The following is a 7158-nucleotide window of genomic DNA, read 5'->3' as shown; positions in this document are numbered from 1 at the left end:
TCCCTTATCTAGAGGTCTACCTCCCAGCCCACAAGGCTGAGTGCTGGCCTCCCTTTCCCCCAGGCTTAGAGCTCCTCCCTTCACAGAAGTCACTGCAGAAAGCAAAGCTTTCCTATTCACCACTTAACTCTTCAGGGGCAGGTGGTGTGCGTGAGACACCATGTATACAAGCACACAATGGACAAGCACACTCTATATACATAGCATTGCATACATTGCCCTACACAGAAAACCAAGATCCCAAGGCTCATTTAAAGACAGATAAAGAAATAGCTGTAAACAGCCTTTGAAACAAACATTTCATGCTGGTCATGATATCACTTATTCAAGGCAAAGTGACTTACAGTAGACTCAAATTTATCTTAAAACTTAGTATTAAATTATCTGAGTTCAGGCACCCTGCTGCAACACTCTGAGTGTGACATCATCTGTCCTATTCTCCTGGCTAAAGCTTCCCAGTGGTTTCTGTGATCCTTCCTTCTGATTACCTACTAGCACCTGACTTTGTACTGCTTCTTGTAACTTTCCACTCTTTCAAGCCAGCTCCTTACCTATCAACCTAGAAAAACTGGTTTGTGTAAACTTTAGGTAACCCTTTGTGCTAAGCCTATTTCCAACTCAATAGCTGAAGGTGGTGGTGTCATGGCCAAACATTGTTCCCAGCAGAGGAATTAAAGAACATTTGGGGAGAAGAGGGAGGGGAATTCAGACTTTTAGATACATTTGGCTGAAAACTTGCTATAAAGTTTACATTAAGATTCATATTGTGCAATTGCAGGGAGCAATTAGCAAGGAAGTACACCAGGTGCACTAGCGTATCATTCCTAGTTAGAAAGTTTTATTTGACTTAGGAGTGAGCAGATCCAGAAACAGGTGGTGACTGGTGGCCCATCACACACCTGAGCAGTGAGTCACTATTAATAGTGTTATTAGAGATAAATCATGCTCCAGCAGCACAGCGGCTGGGATAAGTCTGAATAAACTATTTGTGGAGTAGTTCCAGCAGAGACCAAGCCTTGCTGTGGCTTTACACTCCTGAGCCACTTGCTTTCACTACCTTTAAATGTAAAGTCAACATTAAAAATCAAACAGATTACTCTATTTACAGGAGATATAATGGCCTCGGTCAAACAGAACTCATTTACCAGTATGCATCATTGTACAAGCAAGTCAGGTTCCCCATGTTCTTGGCTACAGCATAGCAGCTCCTCTCAGGCCAGTCCTTCTGCTGTAGGAAGCTGAGTGTTCACAAGGAAACACAGCGAGAGGCTCACAGGATGTGGTAAAGGGATGTCTGTGTGGGATGCATGTAACCTACAAAAGACTACAAACACACTCAAATCAAGGCAGGAAGCATCTGTGGAGGTCACTGAGGAGTGACGGAGGACTAAATCCATTCGGCATTCTATGAGTCACGACATTTTTAAATGAAGCATTGGGACAACTTTTCACTAAAATTATTTCTACCTCTTTCATTTTATTCTTCTATCGTTGGGACTGTTACTGGTCAAATTACATCCTATGTCATGCAAAATGTCTTCACAACTGAGGAAAACAGACAAAAGGTTTGTATCTGAAACATATTAATGTGATTTTGAGGAAGTCTAATGGCTACATTAGTAAACTTTTGCAAAGTTCTCAAAAATGCTTCAAGTTGGGCATAGAATAAGTGAAACTATTCATTTTTTTATCCACTCTTTTTTTTTTTTTTTTTTTTTTTTTTTTAACCTTTAGCCTCTTTTCTTAATGATATCTTTTCAAAAGGTGATGCTTTTGTGGGCTTGCCTTTCCTCTCTGTTATGTCTCCTTTTGCATGCCATAGTAGTCGTGGCAAAGCAACAGCACAGCTCACAGTCCACTTCTGAATCTTCTGTGTAAGCTGTGTCATCAATGACCAGGCTGTAACCATCAGTATTTTTCTTTTTACATTTTTAATTCAAGCTATTTTTCCTTCTCGATAGTGGATATTGTCTATCTAAGGTAGTGCTGTTGTTGCCCAGGGATAAACTATCCATCCTTCCAGTATGATTAATGCCAGGAGCTGAGTACTTTGTCTGGGAAAATAGGAGAAATTACCTCAACTTAAGACAAAAGAAGCTCAGGATTCCTTTCAGCTCTGAATGAAAACCATTCTCTAGGAATAAAAGATAACAACAAGCAGCAAATCTCTACTCACTTTTAAAAGAAATCAAGAGAAGGAACCAGAAAATATATTGCACAGACCAAGCCTACACTGAGTAAAAGATAAACAAGTACTTTTTTTTTCGTTTCTCACTTCCTTGATTCTCAGCATCATCTTCCCTGCCATAAATGACATCAACTTTTGTACTGAATATAGCTTCTCCAAGGACCAAAGACTATATGTTTGTCAGCATTGATCTTGAGTTAATCCTGCACTGGAAATACGTCCTAGATTTCTTCAAGCTCTTAAGTTTTTGATTCCTTGGTCAGAATTATGTCATAAATGCATTTTGTTTTGTTCTGTTTTCCCCTTGGGTATAGTGCTATCTTCATTACACAATGAAGGCATTGTTTAACCAGCAAGATTGTGCATATGGGAAAAACGAATGAAGAGGTCAGTAAATTATTCTGGATCCTGTCAGAAGGCTTCTTAAGAGAAGAATAGCTCTCAAGTAAACTGGAAAAAGTGTAAACTTTCCCTTTAAAAGGAAGAACTTCTTTAAACAGTTAGAAATAAACAGTAAGAGCATAGAAACAACAAAAGCATCTATGAGAGATATTGTACTACGTCTAGGAGGGCTGTCCAACTTGCTGAAAGTTTCATTGAACCTACAGACTCTTTATATTAAGCTTTGCAGAATAAAAAAACACAAGTCAGAGAGCCAAAACTCATTTTGTTTTATATAATGTATGTAGTATATAGCAAAATAGGTCGTATCTGTAACCTAGCTGTCTTTCACAGATTTGAGAGTTTTATGCAGTCTCAACTAAATAAATGGGAGGAAGGTAATCATTCGCATTTATGAGATGAATTTGGACAGAATCCTTGATCGGTCTCAAAGACACAGAGATCAGATATTGAGACCAGGGCACAGCAGAAGAGCAACAATTCAGATCTGGCTAAAGTTCAGCATGACCAAGAATGTTTGGAAGGAAATTTAAAGACAACAATATCCAAAACCTGGAAAATAGAGTGAAATTGATCAAATAAAACTGTTGGTCTTGGAAGCTAATAATTCTGTGGGATTATTTTGTTTGTTTGTTTGTTTTTGGGGATCCTTGGAACGCTGTTTTGATTGTAAGACATATGGTGTCAGTAAATGTAATTCCAGTATCTGACTTCTGTTAGCAGCTAAACAAAGGTGGTGGCACAAAGTAAGGTGCCCCATTGTGAAAAGTATCTTGCAGTACAGAACTCAGGATGTTTTAGAATCGAGATGAAAGATAAAGTTTTAGTTTCAAATCACTGGTTTCCCATTCACATAGAAGAAGTCTTGTAGAGAAGTCTTCAGTTATTCAGTACTTCATTCATTATATTGTCTGTTATCATCCCTGTAAGCATGGGTTCCCAAGATGAGCCATAACAAATAAATCTGATTATTAAGACACAACCTGTATTTAAAGTATTTCTCTGGGCAAGAGACTAGGAATAATTCATAAATCAGTATTGCTTGGACAATTTGGGATTCCAGTCTTTGCAAAGCTTGGCTCTTGGATCTGAAATAACACCTAATACACTGACAACTCAGTTGTGAAATACCATCAGAACTGCTAAAGGCTATACTGAGATTAGGATGAAGCATCCACTCATTTCTTTTCACCGTCTGCAACAGAAGCCAGGCAACCCTAGACAGTGGACAGGTTAGATACACTTCAGGAACCTGGCCCTTAGTGCTACATCATAGCATATTTGACTTGTGCTGGGGGAGCATATTCCTTTTTAACTCACAATTTGCACAATGCTACTTCATTGCAAGAACATTTACAAACAGCCACTTCCTTCCGATGCATTACAACTAACACGAAATAGAACGTACCTTTCAGAAATGACTGCTTTCCTTTATAGCTTTGTGTTTTGAGTTTCTCAAAATACTACATACAGCCAGACTGAAATTCCAGAACTCGCATGCAGTATCTGCTGTCTCTGCTCTCTACCTCATTTAGAGATACCCTCAAGCATGTTAAAAATGAGTGTATCAAACCTAATATTTGTGATACAGGACTCTAGTTTAAAATCAAAGGTTTGCATTCACATGGCAGCATCTTGCAGAGAGCTCTTTATTCAGTGCTTCATTCATTATGTTGCACGCAGTAGTCATTACAGACAATTGTCTGCTAGCGCTCTGCTAGTGTGCTACCCACACCTCGGCTGTTTGTACTATATGAGTCACTGCGAGCTACAATTCCAAACAGAATTTTTTCATCCTGCAGTAACCACATGCTTTGTTCCAGATTACCTCCTTTCCTTTTGTGTAGGCAGAATTAGTGAAGTACAATTAGCGATAATGCCATTTGTCCCCAGGCTGGTACTTTTGCTTAAAGCATTTAATCTTTCCTGTACCTCATATATTTCATCAATAAAGCTGCTGGAGTACAGAATGCAGCATGTAATAGGCACAGAATAAAGATGGATCTCTCCTGCTGAAAGGAAGAACACATTGCCCCAGCAGTTTTTAATTCAACATGTAAAAGTATTTCCATGCAAATATCATGCCATCTAGTCTAATTGCACTTATCTCATGAAAATAATTTTCTTCTTTCAACAGGAAGGAGCAGATTATACTGCACTCTTCCCTTTCTCTCTTCTTGTCAGAGGACAATATTGGAGGAAAATGGACAATGTCCTTTTCTTAAGGACAATTTGCAAATGCTCATTCTAAATATCTGATTATTGGAGACAGACTGCCAGGCTGTTCACCTTCCATGTCCGCTCTTTTCTACCTTTCTTTCTGCTTTGGTTTCTGTTTGAATGCCACCTCTCTTTCCATTTAGCCTAAAGATAAACTAAGTGAATGGGTCTTTTCATTGAGCAAATCATTCTTAACACCTCAGATAAATGAGAGTGTGTTTTTTCCTACTGTCCTCGGTGAGGAAAGCAGGGTAAAATATCTTTACACCCTTCTTGTGATGTAAAACTCTTTCATGAAATCCTGACTCAAACAGAATTAAATGGCATATAGATTCATACCAAGTTAATATATATAGTGCCTCTCACTCCTGGCACCTTGTCCTTATATGTATACTTCTCGATGGCATTGTTTTAACCCTGTGAGGAAATTACAGAAAATTAGGAGTATCTCCAGACAATAAGCCAGATAAAAAATAATTCAGTGTCTGGTTTATCTTTTCTTCTTTCTCCATTCTCTCTGCAACAAAAGTGATATTTGAAAGATAGATTCACTCGTGAAAAACTGAAACTGAAGTAGAGTAATCTGTTCCCAGGTGGCAAAGCCCATCTGCATCTTTGAGATGGGTAAGACTGGCTGGTGAATGAAGGTGCACTTAGGAACAGATAACGCTGAAACCCAATCGGGAGATTTTTGCTCACAAGAATACAAACTGAAGTACAGCTCTCACAATCCCTAGCAAAGTGACAACGTGATGGAAGGGACGGTACTTTATCTATTGTTGATCTTGAAAAACATGCTGGCTGCAGAATTGTCACAACTTCATCAGTTCATTCACTTTTTTTTACCTGTCAAATTATCTGTGGCTTTGATGAAAAACAAGCTTGTTCAGCAGGGACAGGTGGCTTTTATTAGAGTACTTTGTCTTTCACTGGTGCACACTGTCAGCTTTGTGAATCCTCTAAGTGAGGGAGGCAGTACATCACAGTCAGAAGTTGATTTGGAGAAACAGAAGAATGAAGTAGGTTTTCTTTTCAAAAGTATGAAAGGGCTGAAAAGAGGGTTATAGCTGTACAGAACACAGGAAAACCAAGTACTCAACTACCACTGATACAACTCCTGCTGCCACCTATGTGGTACCAGGATGACAGAGCCACTCTCCTCCTTGTAGAGCTTGCCAAGCACTACTTATCACCATCAATGTCCTCAAGCACAGAAGTCTCTGCTCCAGGGTCCTGCTCATCTTCACTGCTCCCCATTGCTGGTATCAGTAAATGGGGTTGAGCACCTCGGACAATCTGAATCTCCCTGGCTGCAACTTGAGACCACAACTTCAACTCCTCTTTGTAGAAGTGGAACACATGTTTCTAGAGAAGTGTTCATCTGGCCTGCTCTTATACTGATTATAGATGAGATTAGCCACATTTTTGAGATGTACTTATCTCCCTGGTTATCTGAGGTCATATGAAATGTACCTCAGTGACAGTAGACATCGGATAACTCAGACCCATTCTAATGCTGCTTCTTGCATTTTGTTTCTGCTACTGTAATTTATTGTGTCTATTCATCTTGTTCTAAACTGTGCTATCTGTGGTGCTTCCATGCTGATATTTTGTGTCCCTCAAGAGGGAAAGCTGAATGTACTAATTGAATTCCATGTCTGATCCTTGCCAGCCCAGGCAGATTTGCTGTGATGTCCTAATAACATATCAGTGTTCCTGGCAACCATGAACAAAAGGTGATGATAAAGTGCAAAGTCAGCATGGTGATTACTAATATGTCCTGTAATACAGCACAGCAGGTAACAAGGCAGAAATGTCCCCTGTGCATATAACTAATTACTGTCACTATAAGTAACCCCACAGGGGAAGGCCCTTTGCATCTAAAGGCCTTTCTGTTTCTACCATTTACATGGGCTGGCTCAGGAAAACATGTTGGCATTCCTTGTATACATTTTACTGTGTATATCCTTGGGTCATCACATCTTGCTCCTACATAATATTTTGGATGTGACCATACACCCAGTGCAGTATCCTTGCCTCAAGAGCATAGAAAATGAGGAAAACAAATGGCATTCCCTACACAACCATTGCAAGTGGAGGGAGAAGTTAGGGCTCAGAAAAAAATGTGGCTGCAGGTGGAGGCCTCTTTGGCATTGCCAAACCTAATATGATCCATGTCTACTGCTTCTTCTTTGGAAGAGCATTTCTAACCAACAGAAACAACAAGAGACCCTGCCAGGTTAAACCAGTAAGGGCCCATCACCCGCACTGCATACAGCAATTTGACAATTCTCTTCCTAAAAGAGTCTTATGGACAGCAGAAAGCCCTTTTTCTCCCACAGCAGTTC

The sequence above is a fragment of the Centrocercus urophasianus genome, unplaced genomic scaffold (genome assembly GCF_019232065.1).
Source record: "Centrocercus urophasianus isolate 14NV4802_14NV808 unplaced genomic scaffold, USGS_Curo_1.0 seq_12, whole genome shotgun sequence".
NCBI classification, from domain to species: domain Eukaryota; kingdom Metazoa; phylum Chordata; class Aves; order Galliformes; family Phasianidae; genus Centrocercus; species Centrocercus urophasianus.
The sequence above is the reverse complement of the archived record's forward strand: the minus strand, read 5'-3'. Positions refer to the sequence as shown.